We start from the raw sequence: 15,940 nt of genomic DNA on the forward strand, positions 1-15,940 counted from the left end.
CGACCGCAAGACGTAACCCCCGACGTTGTACAGAGTTGAGGCGGCGTAAGATGGACGGCCGTGCAGAGGAGAGTACGAAGCTCCCATGATCCAGCTCTGAGCGGACGATCGACCGACGGTTCGATCCCATTGTTTCGCACTGATGGCCTGCAGTCCCCACCCGGAGAAGTTCGGCCGCCGAACTGCGCCCCGTTCAGTCGACGCCACATCCGGCGACTTGCATGTCAATCTAGACGAAATGGCACAACACGACTTGCTGTGATCGAAAGGAGAAAATTTCTGACCACGCTGGGAATTGAACCTAGGCCCACTGCATGGCAGTCAGCTGTTTGGAGCACTCAGCTAACGAAGCGGACTTTGAGAAATAAATACGTAGATGCGAACAATAATGGTGTAGAATATTAATGAAATTTGTTCTATTTAACGAGTTTAAACAATTTTGACACAAACATTTTGGATGTATTATACTTCAGCACTCCCTAGTATATATTTCGTCAGTCTTGAAACCTTCCCGTCTAATATTGGATGAACGTTTGCTTGCTGACTGAACGCTGCGTCTCTTAAAATCTTTTAACTGCTGCTCTGTCAAGACTACCTGCTGATTATTACGACGAAACATAAAATGTGTTGTCGCCGTGGCCCTCAGTCGTTACCTGAAATTATTAAGACTGATTCTTACCTTTAATTATTTATACTGGATCGCCATCTGACTGCTACAGCAAACTGTGGAATGAATATACTTACTTCTCTTTAACATAATTATAAGCTGCTGGTGGAGTTTCATAATACTTTGTGACTGGAATTCTTTAAGTTGAAGTTAATTTAGATTTGATAAAAGCTGAAGCTCAGTTTAGACTTTTCTTTTAAGATAACAATAAATTCCGTAAAGCATTTACGTGAATGATTTTGGGATAGAAAATTCTTAATGCATTTAATCTGGTAGAAGTTAACTATATTCTGAGAACGATCTTGACAAACAATTACAAGGGGCATAGTTCTTTACAAAAATTCTTAAAAACTAGCATTGCGCTACATATAGCGAGTGGCTGGCGAGCACACCGCTTCTTTCAAAGTGTTAATTCATACCTCGCTTACAGCGACCTCCTCTCATGTCTCGCTAGCTACGACTGCCTCGTCTCACATCTTACTCGCAACTGCTCGCTTCCAACGCTCAATGCTACAAAAGTGCGGTCTCGCCGCCAACAATGGTTTTTGGTGCAGACAATCCCTGCTACCATTACAGATGTATTACTGCGCGCTGTTTCCCGCTCTTTCTCAAAATGTATCCATGCGCGGTTTCCCGCTCTTTCTCAATAATACACAATGCAATTTAATTAACAAAACAATTTAAATAAGAAACAGTTCAGATAATTACATGCTAAAACAGTTTAAATACGCCTATTACATAATTACAGTCTTTCCGACTTTATTTGACATTATGTTCGCTTTCAGTCAGTAATGTGACTTGGCAGCAAATCTTACACATTTTACCACCCTTCCTCCTTCTGTCACACCAAATTTTTGTTAGAAACATTTCCTAACTAAATCGTCTACATAGACATTAGATACAGGAGGTGAAACAGAGCAGCATTGTCTAAACCCTCTCCTATTTTAATCCCTCCTGTCGTCTCAGCTGAATAGCTTATAGCCTCCTTTCGTTCGAGTTAATAACAGTTTTCGGGTCAATTATGGTGTCTGATTCCACTCGTCGGCTTTGAGCAATGACGTCGTACCTATGGCAGGGACGCTACATAGAGACAGTCTCTGAAAGCGACTCCTCATCTTCGTAAACAAACGAATGTAGCATTCGATAAAATTACGAACCGAGTTCACGTGATTAATTACTCAGCCACAAATTACACCGACAAAAATTTAAGGTAACGAAAACAAATAAGAACAGAAAAAGAGAAGTCTACATGTCTGAAATAAATTATCACCGCATAGTAATTTATGCGAGTAAGAGAAGCACAGAGAACCTTTAAATTCAGAGGCGTATATCGCATGGCGAAGTCATAATATAATGAATCAGAGTTAACTTTTAATACCGATTGTTAAATCTAACGGGGCGAGTACACAAGTAACGAAAATTGACAAAAAACTAGGGTCTGACAAATACTGGAATGGGTAATTGGAACTGACGTATATAGGTTAATTCTAGTAACCGAATCCAACCATTCCATGGTTCGTTATTCAGATTGTTTTAACAACAACTGTGTGCTCTAAAGTGTTACAGGATTTCTATATGTGGTATTACAATGTTCATTAGTACGAAAAAAGGAAAAATTTGGAAGCTGTAACTACAATATTTCTTACTTTTCTGTAGAAGTTCTGAGATAAATAAGAAATCTAGAAATCCTACAAAAACGTGGTTCACAGATTTGCTGCAAAACTGTCCACAATTGTAAATCATCGAAAAGTTCGGATCGACAACTAGGACTGACCTCCTAGGTCAATTCTAGTTATCTATTGCAGGCATTCGGTGATTCATTCAGTAGATCGTTGTTTTAGCACGTCTGTGCACTAAAATGTAGGGTAATATGACTTCTGCATTTGTAATTGCTCTCTGAACTACTGCAAAAAAGTTACTAATATTGGAATCGGTAACTAGAATTGACCTCTAGCCGATTCCAGTTTTTGTTATTCCCAGCAGTAGTATTAGAATGCATTTATAAATGTAGTAATAGTATTACGTTGCAGTGCATACAATTGCAAAAATGATCAATGTATGAATCATGGAGCGATTGGAATCTGCAACTGGAGTTTACCTACATAGGTTAACTCTAGTTATCGATTCCAATACTCTTTTATTTTTTTGTAGATATTCATTCGTGATTAACTGGTTTTCTTTTAGAATTTAGTGCTTCGGTTTCTCCACATTTTATGCTACTGTTTCATATTTGTTGTCATTCATTTACTTTTTTCGTTTTTCTGATACATTTTAGTTTCTCCCAGTCCAACCCCCGCCCCCCCCCCCCACCCACTTCCCTGCGCTTGTCATGTTAGATTCAATAATTAATATAAAATTAACGCTATTTTATAACAGTATGACCTGACCATGTGCTTTACTGTAATGCAATTTAAAGGTTCTGTGTGCTTTTCTAGACTCATAAATTACGAGAATATTTTTTACCGCCGCGCGGGATTAGCCTAGCGGTCTTAGGCACTGCAGTCATGGACTGTGCGGCTGGTCCCGGCGGAGGTTCGAGTCCTCCCTCGGGCATGGGTGTGTGTGTGTGTTTGTCCTTAGGATAATTTAGGTTAAGTAGTGTGTAAGCTTAGGGACTGATGACTTCAGCAGTTAAGTCCCATAAGATTTCTCTCTCTCTCTCTCTCTCTCTCTCTCTCTCTCTCACACAGACACACACACACACACACACACACACACACACGCACTAGTTTTTACCGGACATGAAAATTTGTTTTTAATTCTTGTTCTTAACTATTTTCGTTATCTTCGTTTCGATGTAATTCGTGACTAAGTAAATAACTGCATGAATGTGATTGTAATTTTATCTTATGCTACATTCGTTTGTCTACAAGTACGATCCGTTGCTTTCATAGATTGCCTATACGTAGCGTCTCTGCCTTAAGTAGGACGTCATTTCTCAGCGCTGACGAGTGGATTCGGAGACTACAATTTATTCAGTCTTCTTCACGAGAGCTCAAAGTCAAATCGACTGAACTGTATCGAAGGCTTGCTCCGAGCCGAGATACGGTGCACGAGCTCACCTACCTGTTCCCGGTTAAGAACGAGAGAGGACAGAGCCGGCAGCTGCGCTAGAAGCACCCCCCGCCGCACACCGGGCCACAGCAGCAGACGCGGCAGGCGCGGCCCCCGGGTTGTCCGACTACTGTGTTCTGCGAGGCGCGGCCACCAGAGGAACCCGCCGAGCTGTCAGCTATTAGCGGCCGCTCTTCCCATTATCTGGCGGCGGCATCGCGGCCATTGTGTGCGCAGAAATAAAAGGAGCGCGCCGGCCACACAGTGTTTCCTCGGGCTTCGATTGGCGCCTCGGTGGCCCGCGATTTATACGCGGCCGCTGGCACGGGCCCGTGGGTCGGTCCTATTCGTGAGGGGCTCCGTGGCCCACTTCTGCTGGCCGCACCTCAGGGATCCATCCTGGGTCACGCCAAACTGTTTCTGCCAACCTACGTCAAATAACGCATTTATTTATTATTATTATTTATTATTATTATCTGACTTGACATCCCATATGCCAACTTTCTTCTTAAATACCTTTCTGTCCAAATTATCTGTATAATTTGTCTGAGCTGTTTGTAGGTCCCTTTTGACGTCTTCTATCCAGGGTATAGTTTTAACTCCTCTGTACCGGGTGATGAAAAAGTCAGTGTGAAAACCTAATAAACCACGGAATAATGTAGATAGAGAGGTAAAAACTGACACATATTCTTGGAATGACATGGGGTTTTATTAGAAAAAAAAAAGTTCACAAATTGTCCGACAGATGGGGCGCTGGACAGCAAAACGTCAGTGACTGCGCATGACAATCGTGTATAAAAGGAGCTGTAATGAGAGAGAGTATCAGATGCGCCAGCAGTCGCAGTATGTTGACGTTACCTGAAAAGGCGCTTTTAGTGAAGCTGTATTATCAGAATGGGGAATGTGCTACTTCAGCGTTACGATCCTATCGCCGTAGGAAGGGGGCTCGAACGGGTAAAGGTACGTTGACAAATGCAGCTGTGGCTAGAATGATTAGACGATAGACCCCGTAGTGGCCAAGAGGCACAGGGCGTAATGCTGCTGAGACAGTTCAGGAAGAAATGGAGACTGTAGCGGGTTCGGCTGTGCACGGGGAAGTCAGCGCTCGTGCAGTCGCACGTCGCACCGGCATTCCACACACTACTGTTTGGTTGGTACTGAGGCGTACCCTCCGATGCTATCCGTACAAAAAACATCGGCATCATCAACTGTTACCTGGCGATTTAGTGAAGCGGAGGGCATTTGCGGTGTGGGCGTTTCAAAAGATGGCGGAAGATGACGATTGGTTGAGTAACGTGTTGTGGACCGACTAAGCTCATTTCACACTCCGTTATTGGCTTGGGGTTACTTGAAGTCGAAAGTGTGTCGTGATCGACCGACATCTCTAGCGATGCTGAAAGACAACATCCGACGCCAATGCCTCACCATAACTCCGGACATGCTCTACAGTGCTGTTCACAACATTATTCCTCGACTACAGCTATTGCTGAGGAATGATGGTGGGCATATTGAGCATTTCCTGTAAAGAACATCATCTTTGCTTTTTCTTACTCTGTTATGCTAATTATTGCTATTCTGATCAGATGAAGCGCCAAGTGTCGCACATTTTTTTACCTTTTGTATTTTTTTGGTTCTAATAAAATCCCATGTCATTCCATCATGTATGTCAATGTGTACCTCTATATCTACATTATCCCGTGATTTATTCAGTTTTTAATTTTATACTGACTTTTTGATCACCCCGTATATAAGGGTTTTGTGCGTAAGTCTTGTTTCCGGAAGCCTAGAGACGTGCCCATAAAATTTTAATCGCCTTTTTCTAATGCCTGCTGCAAGGTTGGAGAATTTCTTAGTTGTTTGACGAGATTATAGCCCTCTCCTGCTTTCTTTGCCCGTAGTATCTTTGTGAAGATTTTATTTTCTTCCTTTAATAAGTTTTTTAGGTCACCTTTTCCGTAGACTGTCAGGGTTTCACTGGTGTACAGGGCTTCAGGTTTTAATACCGTATTACAGTCCCTAATTTTAGTATGTTTGGACCAGCATTTTTTATTGTATCCGTTGTAGGTTCTTCCACAGGCTATGTTTAGTTTTCGGAGGCGAATGTTTTGTGCTTTTTCCTCTAGTCTCGTAGGTTCAAGTACTTCACGTAAGTTTTAAAATACGGGACTGTTGATGCAACTATGCCTTGTAATCAAGTTTTGAGTGTCAGTTTTTGTGGCGATGAACACAGCCTCTAGGAAGGATATTTGCAGAGCAACTTTCTCTGGATATTCTTTGAGGGTTTCAACCTGTTTGATTGCTGTCACCTCATCAGCCGCCAGCAAGGCTAAGTAGTAAGAAAAGGTAAACATGAAATTCTTATGTCACCTTTGACTAGCCCATCTGTGTGAGTTTGTTTCTGCTTATGGCTGTTAAGTTATTTACTTTTTATTTATTGTGATCGCAATTTGCTGTATCACTGTTCATAGGCAGCTTAGAGTACTGTTGGTCGGTACCTCATGCCTCCTTCCTGGGTCTGAGGAAACTTTGTTCTCATATTAAGCATAGTTGTTTCCACTGCGACTGTTAAACAATTTAATTCTTATTTCTTACAATTTTGCATGTTTCTGCTCATCCACAGGCAGCTGGAACCATACAACAAAACAGTGCCTCATAGATCCTTGCTGAATACGATGAAACTTAGTTCCTACATTAAGAGTAGTCGTTTCTGCTTACATTTATCAAATAAATAATTTTTTATTTATGGTGATTGGAATTTTAAGTATTACTGCTGATCCTCAAGCAGCTAGAAGCATACCACAAATCAGTGGCTCATTATAGTAAACGTTTGTTCTATACAACATATGAAGACTATGCTAGTGGTATGGTCCAGTCTGAAGTACAAAATAACCACTCAAGCCTAAATCTAAATATCAAGCGAATATGAACTGTGCACACATTACAGAGCACATGAATTGTCGCAATACCAGTCCACGAGAGCAACATTTGCTACGTTCATACGGCCCTGCTTGACAACAGCGCAACAAATGCGATAGAGGCTCACAATGGAAACAACTCAACTTTTTAACGTCGTTTAGAGCTTGCCTTTCGAGAACTGTTGGCACACCTTGTGCTATTGTGCTACAATTTCCCTGTTAGTTCCTAGCGTATTTTACATGGGTTTCATATTTTGTTCAACTTGCATCTCAAAGTTACCATAAGAGTTCTTTTATCGCTTAAATTTCTAGCATATGATAACGATTTTTTAATTCTTTACAGCTTTTAACCCATAAATTAATTTTGTTTAAATAGTTCTATCTGACTACAGTGATCAGAATTTATGTGCGGTAGTCTGAACCGCTCACTACTAGGATGTTATCCAGCTATCAAATGGGTCCATGCGAATATAAGAAAAGTTGCTGTTATAGTGTTTATATGGTTTTATGATTATTTGGTACACTGTAATGTGGACATCGTTCTCACTCACTTGATGTATCTCCTATCAGCTATACTTTAGAATGTGTGGATATTTTGTAATTGAGAGTTGAAAGTGCTGCCCACACATTTTTTTAATGTGATAGGAACAAACATTTTTGTGAATCGCTGTGTGTAGGATAAAGAGCCCATATTTTAGGCAATGCTGTCATGAGTTTTGCGCAGGCGTTGACGATAATACTTAGAAAGATTTTAAAAGTAGCTTCCGTATCAAAAAGGACAAAGACTGAACATTTTCCTCCTTATGGCTGAAACGTCTGCAGAGTAACTGACAGCTGTGCGGCAGTCTTCATTTTCATAAATAAACATTTGGTGCAAATAGAGGCTGAATTATTAATTCATTAAATATTAATGTTTCTTAATAGCCCATAATTATGAAACCCGAATATCCAAAATTAGGAACCCTACTTCCTACTTTCCAGGGGTAAAAATTATATTTCTCCTGCTATTACAAAATGCGAAAATATTCGAAAGATTTCTACAAGGGTAGTATTTATATATTTCCTAGCAATAGTACAGCAAATTATCCATAGTTTACTGGTAATCTTTAATTTAAAAGCGGTATCTCATAACAGGGCACTCTCTACTACTGATTTGTGGCAAGCATCCAGCTGCCTGTTCGTCAGTGGTAACACTGTTCTCGAAATGCCTGTAGCAAATAAGTAAATTATTATATGGCAACAAGCAGATTACTACATGAAGACTGTACACACCTTCATAATCAAATGATATGGCCCCTAGTTACACGATCGTAGCCTTAATAATAAGATCGTAATTGATAATGTACTTTGCATACTGAAAGTGCTTCCTTCTCTGTAGCTGCCCTACGTGCTACAGACACTAAGGTTCGTTAGTGTATAGAGCTACACACTTGCTGATAACAGCCATTTCTGTTTCTCCTAAACAGATTAAAACTTGTAATTTAACAACGTTAAACTAAATTAAACTACTGTTGTAGTGTTCAGTCGTCAAGGAATGCTCCACTAGTTATTTCCAAGCGTTACCACAGGTATCCATCTCAGGCCCTGCAAAACGTTTTATGCAGATGTTTTATTTGCAGCCTCATAATGTTGACCATATCATGCAAACTAATACTTCATTAATGAGTTAAGCCTACATCACATCTATTTTAATTTTCATATTGAACATATAACTCTACTCTTCTTGTACATAGGCCATCATCAGATTTACTGCTACGCTGGGAGATAAACTGCAAACAGGAGAGAGACACAAAAAGGATGGCGCAAAACAGGCCACTACAACGTCAAACATCTGCTAAAATGTACTTCATCACAGAACTACGTTTGGGTCACAGGTATTAAACCAACATGCTGTCAAAGTTCGCAATGACTTGTATTAGAGCATGGAATTTGACTATGGTACTTGTGATTTACATGTCAAATAACATGTGCCATACTAGCAACGTCCACAATTTCACACATAATAGAGGTATGGGACGCCACACACTGTTGCAAGGCAAAGAAGTTATGGTGTGAGATCCTCTTGACAATAATATGTACATACCAGATCAGACGTGTGCTGACATCTCTATGTACAACAGTATTGGCCACTAGATGTCACTAGAGGAGGAGATGTGGATTACTGTGTTGTCAGCAGAGATGAAGTAAGAGCAAAATGGGTTGGTTGGACCATATTTCCAGATTCCTGGAAACTGCCGGCTGTTAAGAAAGATACGAGCATATGGAGTAAGTCCAGACCTGTGTGAGTGACTGGAAGGCTTCTTAAGTAACGAAACGCAGCACGTCGTCGTCGGCGTCGTGTGTTCATCAGAGACGAGGCCGTCGTCAGGTGTGTCATGGGACTGCTGCTGTTCACTGCATGCATAAATGATTTGCGGCAAAGGGTGCACAGCAATGTGCGATTGTTCGCTGACGGCGCTGTGAGTGATTGCAGGAAGATACAAGAGGACTTGGACAAAATTTCTAGTTGGTCTAATGGACGGCAGCTAGATTTGTTACTGGTAGGTTCGAACAACACGTAGGTGTTCAGGGATGCTTTGGGAACTTAGTGCCGCCCGTTGTGGCCGAGCGGCTCTACGCGCTTCACTTTGGAACCGCACGACCGCTATGGTCCCAGGTTCGAATCGTGCCTCGGGCATGGATGTGTACGATGTCCTTAGATTAGTTAGGTTTAAGTAGTTCTAAGTTCTAGGGGACTGATGACCTCAGATATTAAGTCCCATAGTGCACAGAGCCATTTTGGGAACTCAAATGGAAATCCCTGGAGGAACACTATTAGAGAACTGGCATTTGAAGCTGACTGCTGAACGACTGTTGGTGACGTGACTCAAGTGGGAACGTGAAGGAGCGATCACAGGTGAACTAAGAGCTGGCAGAGCGTTGCTGGAGAGTGGGGTCGATGGGGAGCGCCGGCTGGAGGTGGTGTAAATAATCGCAAGAAATCAGCAAAAGGAATGGCTCGTCAGTTGCAAAGTGGTACCAGCAATCCAAATAGAACAGTGACTGTGCATAGGGAGTTAAAGAGAGAGACGGATATGACGGTCTAGCAGCTCCCCATAGACCACACATTTCTGTGGTCAGTGCTGAGAGACGCCTAAGGTGGAGTGAGCCAATGGGCCGGTGTACGGCTGCAAACGAACCGTCAGGCTATACAGCCTGTGGCAATCCGATGAAAGGGTTTGGGTTCGACAAGTGTCTGGAGAAGGTTACCTGCTATCACGTGTAAAGTACAGAGAGGTGGTGTTACGATATGGGAGTGTTATTGGTCGTTAGTGCGTGGCCCTATTGTTACGCTAAAGGCGGGAGGATACGAACACGTTTTGCAATATTGAGTGCTATGTACAGCGGTGGTGCACTCCGAAGACGGTGACTGTGTCAGTATGACAGTGCACCTTGTCAAAAGGCACCCTCTGCGAGGCAGCAGTTTGTGTGCAACAGCATTCCTGGGACAAACTGGCACGCCCGGAGCACCGAGGTGAACCCAGTGGAACACGTGTGACGTGTGCCAGGACGTCGACTTCTCTTCAGAGCGCCGAGTCCGACATCACTACCGTACCTCGCTTCGACACTCGAGCCATTCCTCCACAGGCAATCGGGCACCTTACTGGAAGCATCCCCAGTAGAGGTCAAGCACCGATAAAGGTGAAGGGTGGACACACCCCGTACTAACGTCCACTAATAGGTGTCCGGGTACATTTGACCAGATAATGAACTTTAGGCATGGCAAATAGAGGGCCTCGTAAACACACTGACAAGATACACTGTATCAGAAGTTTTACTTTACGTTTTATGCTATATCCCCATCTTTTTCTTCACTGTTCGTTCGTTTGTATCACACATTGTTTCATAAAATGACGTATTTTCAATGGACAAAACGACTAACTTACTTTCTTCTTTTATTTTGATGCGACGGCACTCAGATAAACATCTCCGCATCATCCTTTCGCACGGGAGTGCTAGTGCTACAAGTTCCGCAGGAGAGCTTCTGTGGAGTTTGCAGTGTAGGAGACGAGTTATTGGCGGAAGTAAGGCTGTGACAACGGGTCGCGGGTCGTGTTCGGGTAGCTCGGTTGGCGGGATACTTTTCCATATGAGGCAAGTCCGAGTATTGGGTCCCTGTCTGGCATACAGGTTAAAAGCTACCAGGAAGTTTGAAACCTGAGAAGACTACATTACACAGTGAAAATTCATTCCAGAATCACACAAACACTTCAGAATGCAGTCGCCATTTCCGACCAGCCGACACTATCGTCAGACTGTGCGGATGGTACTTTTGGTGACAATGCGACTGACAGAGTCTGTGCACAATACCGTGGCCAGTAGATCTGCAGACGTCAGCGCGCCTGTGGGGAGGACAGTAGTGGTGGGGGTTAGAGGCAGGCGGCGTAGGGGAAATGCCGAGCGCTGGAGGGGAAGTGCCTTTCTAAACTGAAGCCGACACTCGTTTCTTCTGTAGATACTAAGCGGAGCCCCTCGGCTCCCAAACTCGTGTTGTGACCATTTAAAAAGATATGCTCTCACCTCTGCTTCAGTTAGTATCTGAAAATAATTCCCCTGAAAACGCAACAAAAGCGGCGATCTATTTTCGCCTTACTTGTTAACCATTTGTAACTTTGAGAAAAGTGTCGTGAATGGCGAATTTGAGTAAAACCTACACATTTCTCTGGTTGCCATTTCGAAATTTACTTCTTTTGCCAAAACATGGCGGAATGTAAACAGTCTCACCTCACTAAAATGTTTAGCAGTCGCAGTTGTTCAAAATGGCTCTGAGCACCATGGGACTTAAAATCTGAGGTCATCAGTCCCCTATAACTTAGGACTACTTAATCCTAACTAACCGAAGGACATCACACACATCCATGCTCGAGGTTGGATTCGGACCTGCGACCGTAGCAGTTGCGAGTCACAGTTGTTACAGAATTCTGAAACAGTGGTTCATTACATTTATTAAGAGAGGAACTGGGGGAAAAGTAAGATCAATATCTTACAAAAAAAGCACATCCTCAGCACACAACAAACATATAATGTCTTCATCTACGCTGTTCCAAAACCCATGACATCTCTAGTTTCGTCACCTATTGATGGTCCTTACAAATTACATTCTTCCATCGAAAAAGTCTGTAGTTGGTAAAATAGCACGGCTGATAACGAAGTTTTCCATAATACCCATAAAACAAAATACTCTGCTCGTTGCGTCTGATCATTTACCAAAATCTCATTTCGATATCTCAAACCATTTATCAAATATCAGCAATGTTTTGAATATTTTTTCACTCTGGCTTTACCGCTGACGTGAACCGATCACAAATTAGCATACAGCATCAGATCAGTTTTCTCAGGATTCAATTCGTTGCCTACATTTCATACACAGCAACATACACTACAGGCCATTAAAATTGCTACACTACGAAGATGACTTGCTACAGACGCGAAATTTAAGCGACACTGAGAAGATGCTGTGATATGAACATGATTAGCTTTTCAGAGCATTCACACAAGGTTGGCGCCGGTGGCGACACCTAAAACGTGCTGACATGAGGAATGTTTCCAACCGATTTCTCATTCTCAAACAGCAGTTGACCGGCGTTGCCTGGTGAAACGTTGTAGTAATGCCTCGTGTAAGGAGGATAGATGCGTGCCATCACGTTTCAGACTTTGGTAAAGGTCGGATTGTAGCCTATCATGATTGCGGTTCATCGTATCGCAACATTGCTGCTCGCATTGGTCGAGATCCAGTGACTGTTAGCAGAAAATGGAATTGGTGGGTTCAGGAGTGTAATACGGAACGCCGAGCTGGATCCCAATGACCTAGTATCACTAGCAGTCGAGATGACAAGCATCTCATCCGCACGGCTGTAACGGATCGTGCATCTCGATCCCTGAGCAAACAGATGGGGACATTTGCAAGACATCAACCATCTGTACGAACAGTTCGACGACGTTTGCAGCAGGATGGACTATCAGCTCGGAGACCATGGCTGTGGTAACCCTTGACGCTGGATCACAGAGAGTTGCCCCTGCGATGGTGTACTCGACGACGAACCTGAGTGCACGAATGGCAAAACGTCATTTTTTCGGATGAATCCAGGTTCTGTTTACAGCATCATGATAGTCGCATCCGTGTTTGGTGACATCGCGATGAACGCACATTGGAAGCGTGTATTCGTCATCGTCATACTGGCGTATCACCCAGCGTGATGGTATGGGCTGCCATCAGTTACACGTATCGGTCACCTCTTGTTCGCATTGATGGCACTTTGAACAGTGGACGTTACATTTTAGATGTGTTACAACCAGTGGCTCTACCTTTCATTCGATCCCTGTGAAACCCTACATTTCAGCAGGGTAATGCACGAGCGCATGTTGCAAAAAATGTTCCACTGCTGACCTGGCCAGCACATTCTCCAGATGTCTCACCAACTGAAAAGTCTGGTCAATGGTGGCCGAGCAACTGGTTCATCACAATTCGCCAATCACTACTCTTGATGAACTGTGGCATCATGTTGAAGCTGCATGGGCAGCTGCACCTGTACACGCCATCGAAATTCTGTTTGACTCAACGCCCAGGCGTATCAAGGCCGTTATTACGGCCAGAGGTGGTTGTTCTGGGTACTGATTTCTCAGGCAAGGCCGTTATTACGGCCAGAGGTGGTGGTTCTGGGTACTGATTTCTCAGGATCTATGCACCCAAATAGCGTGAAAATGTAATCACACGTCAGTTCTAGTATAATATATTTGTCCAGTGAATATCTATCACCTGCATTTCTTTTTGGTGTAGCAATTTTAATGGCCAGTAGTGTATTATGTAACAGTCACCAAACGCAAAGTGGCCCTTATTTTTCATTGCAAACTTCGCTGAATTTCGCGCAGTGTGATCTGAAGGGCGATCGCGGCGATTCCGTCATGGCTGACAGGCCGAAAGACGACCACCAACCGCCGGCCTCCCCTCTCCCCTCCCCAACAAACGGATGGACTCGCCCGGCGCTCTGGACGGAAAGTGGTCGCCTCGCATCGGACGCCGTATGTCCTGCGCGGACCCTATCCACGCTGTCGATTGCACTGCGTACGTGAACGTGTGTGCACACACATCACACACACACACACACACACACACACACACACAGTCCAGTCACCTGCCTGTGTTCAACGTCGACGAGCAGAAACTGATAACAGACAGCGAGTGGCAGCAGCAGCAGTGGAGGGCATACGGAGCGTATAGGGGGGACGCGGAGAGCAGTGCATCCGCTGAGTTAATGCAGGCAGCGAACGATTTATGTGATGTCGAAAACGTTTAGGGGGAAAGGCGATGTGCAGGACTGCAGTAACTATAGAGGTATTAAACTGATGGCACACACAATGAAAATTTGGGGAAAAGTTACAGAAGCAAGATTACGCAACGAGACTATGGTGTGTGAAAAACAGTTTGGGTTCATGCCTGGAAGAGGAACGACTGATGCAATACATGCTTTAAGGCGGATAGTGGAGAAACACGGGGAGCGAGAAGCCGATCTGCATACGGGTTTCATCGATTTGGAGAAAGCGTATGACAGTCCCGAAGGACGAAATGTGGAGGAGCTTGAGAGAGCAGTGCGTGCCAGAGAAGCAGGTGAGGGTAGTGAAGGAAATGTGCACAGGAGCAGTGACACAGGTGAGAAGTAGCGTGGGCATGACAGAGGAGTTTCCAGTAGAAGTAGGTTTACATCGAGGGTCTGTGCTTAGTCGCTACCTCTGTGACCTGATTGTGGATGTGCTGGTGAAAGATGTGAAGAAGGAAGCGCCGTGGAATATGATGTTTGCGGATGGTGCGGTTCTTTGTGAGCAGAGCATCGACATCTTGAGGAAAAGCTGGAGGATTGGAGGAAGGTAGTAGAAGGAAGAGGGATGAAAATTAGCAGGAAAAAATCAGAATATTTGACACTAAAGGATGTGCAGATGAGGTCTTGCAAGATCCATGATGATGAGCGGAAATCGGTCTGCAAATTTAAATACCTGGGGTCGTACATACAGAGGGACGGAGGACTGGAGAGCGAGATACAACACCGAATAAATTGCGGTTGGAGCAATGGAGGAAAATGAGTGGACTGTTGTGTGACCAGAAGGTGAGCACTGGGTTGAAAGGGAAAGTGTACAAGTCAGTGGTAAGGCCCGCTATGATATACGGGGCAGAGACGTGGCCAGTCACGGTAGCCCAGGAAAGGAAGATGGAAGTGGCGGATATGAGGATGCTGAGGTGGATGTGTGGGGTAACAAGGAAGGACAGGATTATAAATGAATTTGTTAGAGGGGCTGTGAAAGTGGGACGTGTGCGGAAAAAGATACAAGAGAGCAGACTAAGGTGGTACGGACACTTACTGAGGAAAGGGGAAGAGTATATCGGAAAAAGAGTTGAAGATATAAAGATTGAAGGAGCGAGAAGGAGAGGAAGACCGAAGATGAGGTGGAAGGATAAGATTTCTGGGGATGTAAGGGAGAAAGGATGGAAGAAGGGTGAGGCAATGGATAGAGAACTATGGAGGAGAAGGATCCAGAAGGGCAACGCCGACCCTACGTGGGACAAGGCGACGATGAAGAAGAAGAAGAAGAAGAAAATGTTATGATCGCTTGCTCTCGGCCTACGAGTGAAAGCATTTCCGAAACAGCTAAATTTGTTAAGTATTCCTGTGCCACCATTTTAATGTGTACTGTGCCTGACAAAAATGGCGCTACAAGTGTGAAATTAAAAAGAGGAGGAATTCTTTAAACTATAATATGCCTGTTCATTCTATGTAAACTCGACACTGGTTTCTCCACTTTTGCTCTCAACTCTTTTCGGTGCTCGAGAAGCCGTATCGAAGGTATATCCACGTGGAACTACTACTTTCAGTTTACTCACAATGTCAGATTTTCAATCATATTTGATGTATAATTATAGGACGCCAGCACTTACAGTACCAGAGAAACAATTTTGAGAACCCCATGTATCATCAATGCTTACTTCAAACGTACGTCTAATTTACATTCGTATCAAATTTGTTTTATTCTGCCTTGTAAACCAAATATTTTTCAAAAAAAAAATGTCAAACTCAAATGGTTCATAAGTTATTATTTTTTTGCGTTTTCACAAGTGAAGATCAATGACTTAATTTGTGAAGTTGAAACGGTGTAGCTCAAAAGCGGCACATCTTACGACTGTGTTATCGTACAAAAATAGAACGCGTTACAAAAAATAAATAAATAAATAAAATTTGTTTCACCCAGGTGGTTCTTGAAAAAGGTTAGGGCTTTT

The 15,940-nt window shown here is 43.5% G+C and overlaps 1 protein-coding gene across 2 annotated transcripts in view; it reads right to left on the reverse strand.

Moving 5' to 3' along the window:
- Nucleotides 1-15,940, reverse strand: part of LOC126293732 (calexcitin-2-like) — a 708,697-nt gene that overhangs the window by 393,239 nt on the left and 299,518 nt on the right. Inside the window, exon 1 of one of the 2 annotated variants that reach the window (XM_049987063.1) lies at nucleotides 3,734-3,859. The exons of the other annotated variant lie outside the window; for it this stretch is intronic. The gene's annotated coding sequence lies outside the window, so the exon portion shown is untranslated. Of the gene's footprint in view, nucleotides 1-3,733; nucleotides 3,860-15,940 lie in introns of those variants that run through there. 2 annotated transcript variants of the gene reach the window in all.

The sequence above is a fragment of the Schistocerca gregaria genome, chromosome 10, assembly GCF_023897955.1.
Source record: "Schistocerca gregaria isolate iqSchGreg1 chromosome 10, iqSchGreg1.2, whole genome shotgun sequence".
NCBI classification, from domain to species: Eukaryota; Metazoa; Arthropoda; class Insecta; order Orthoptera; family Acrididae; genus Schistocerca; species Schistocerca gregaria.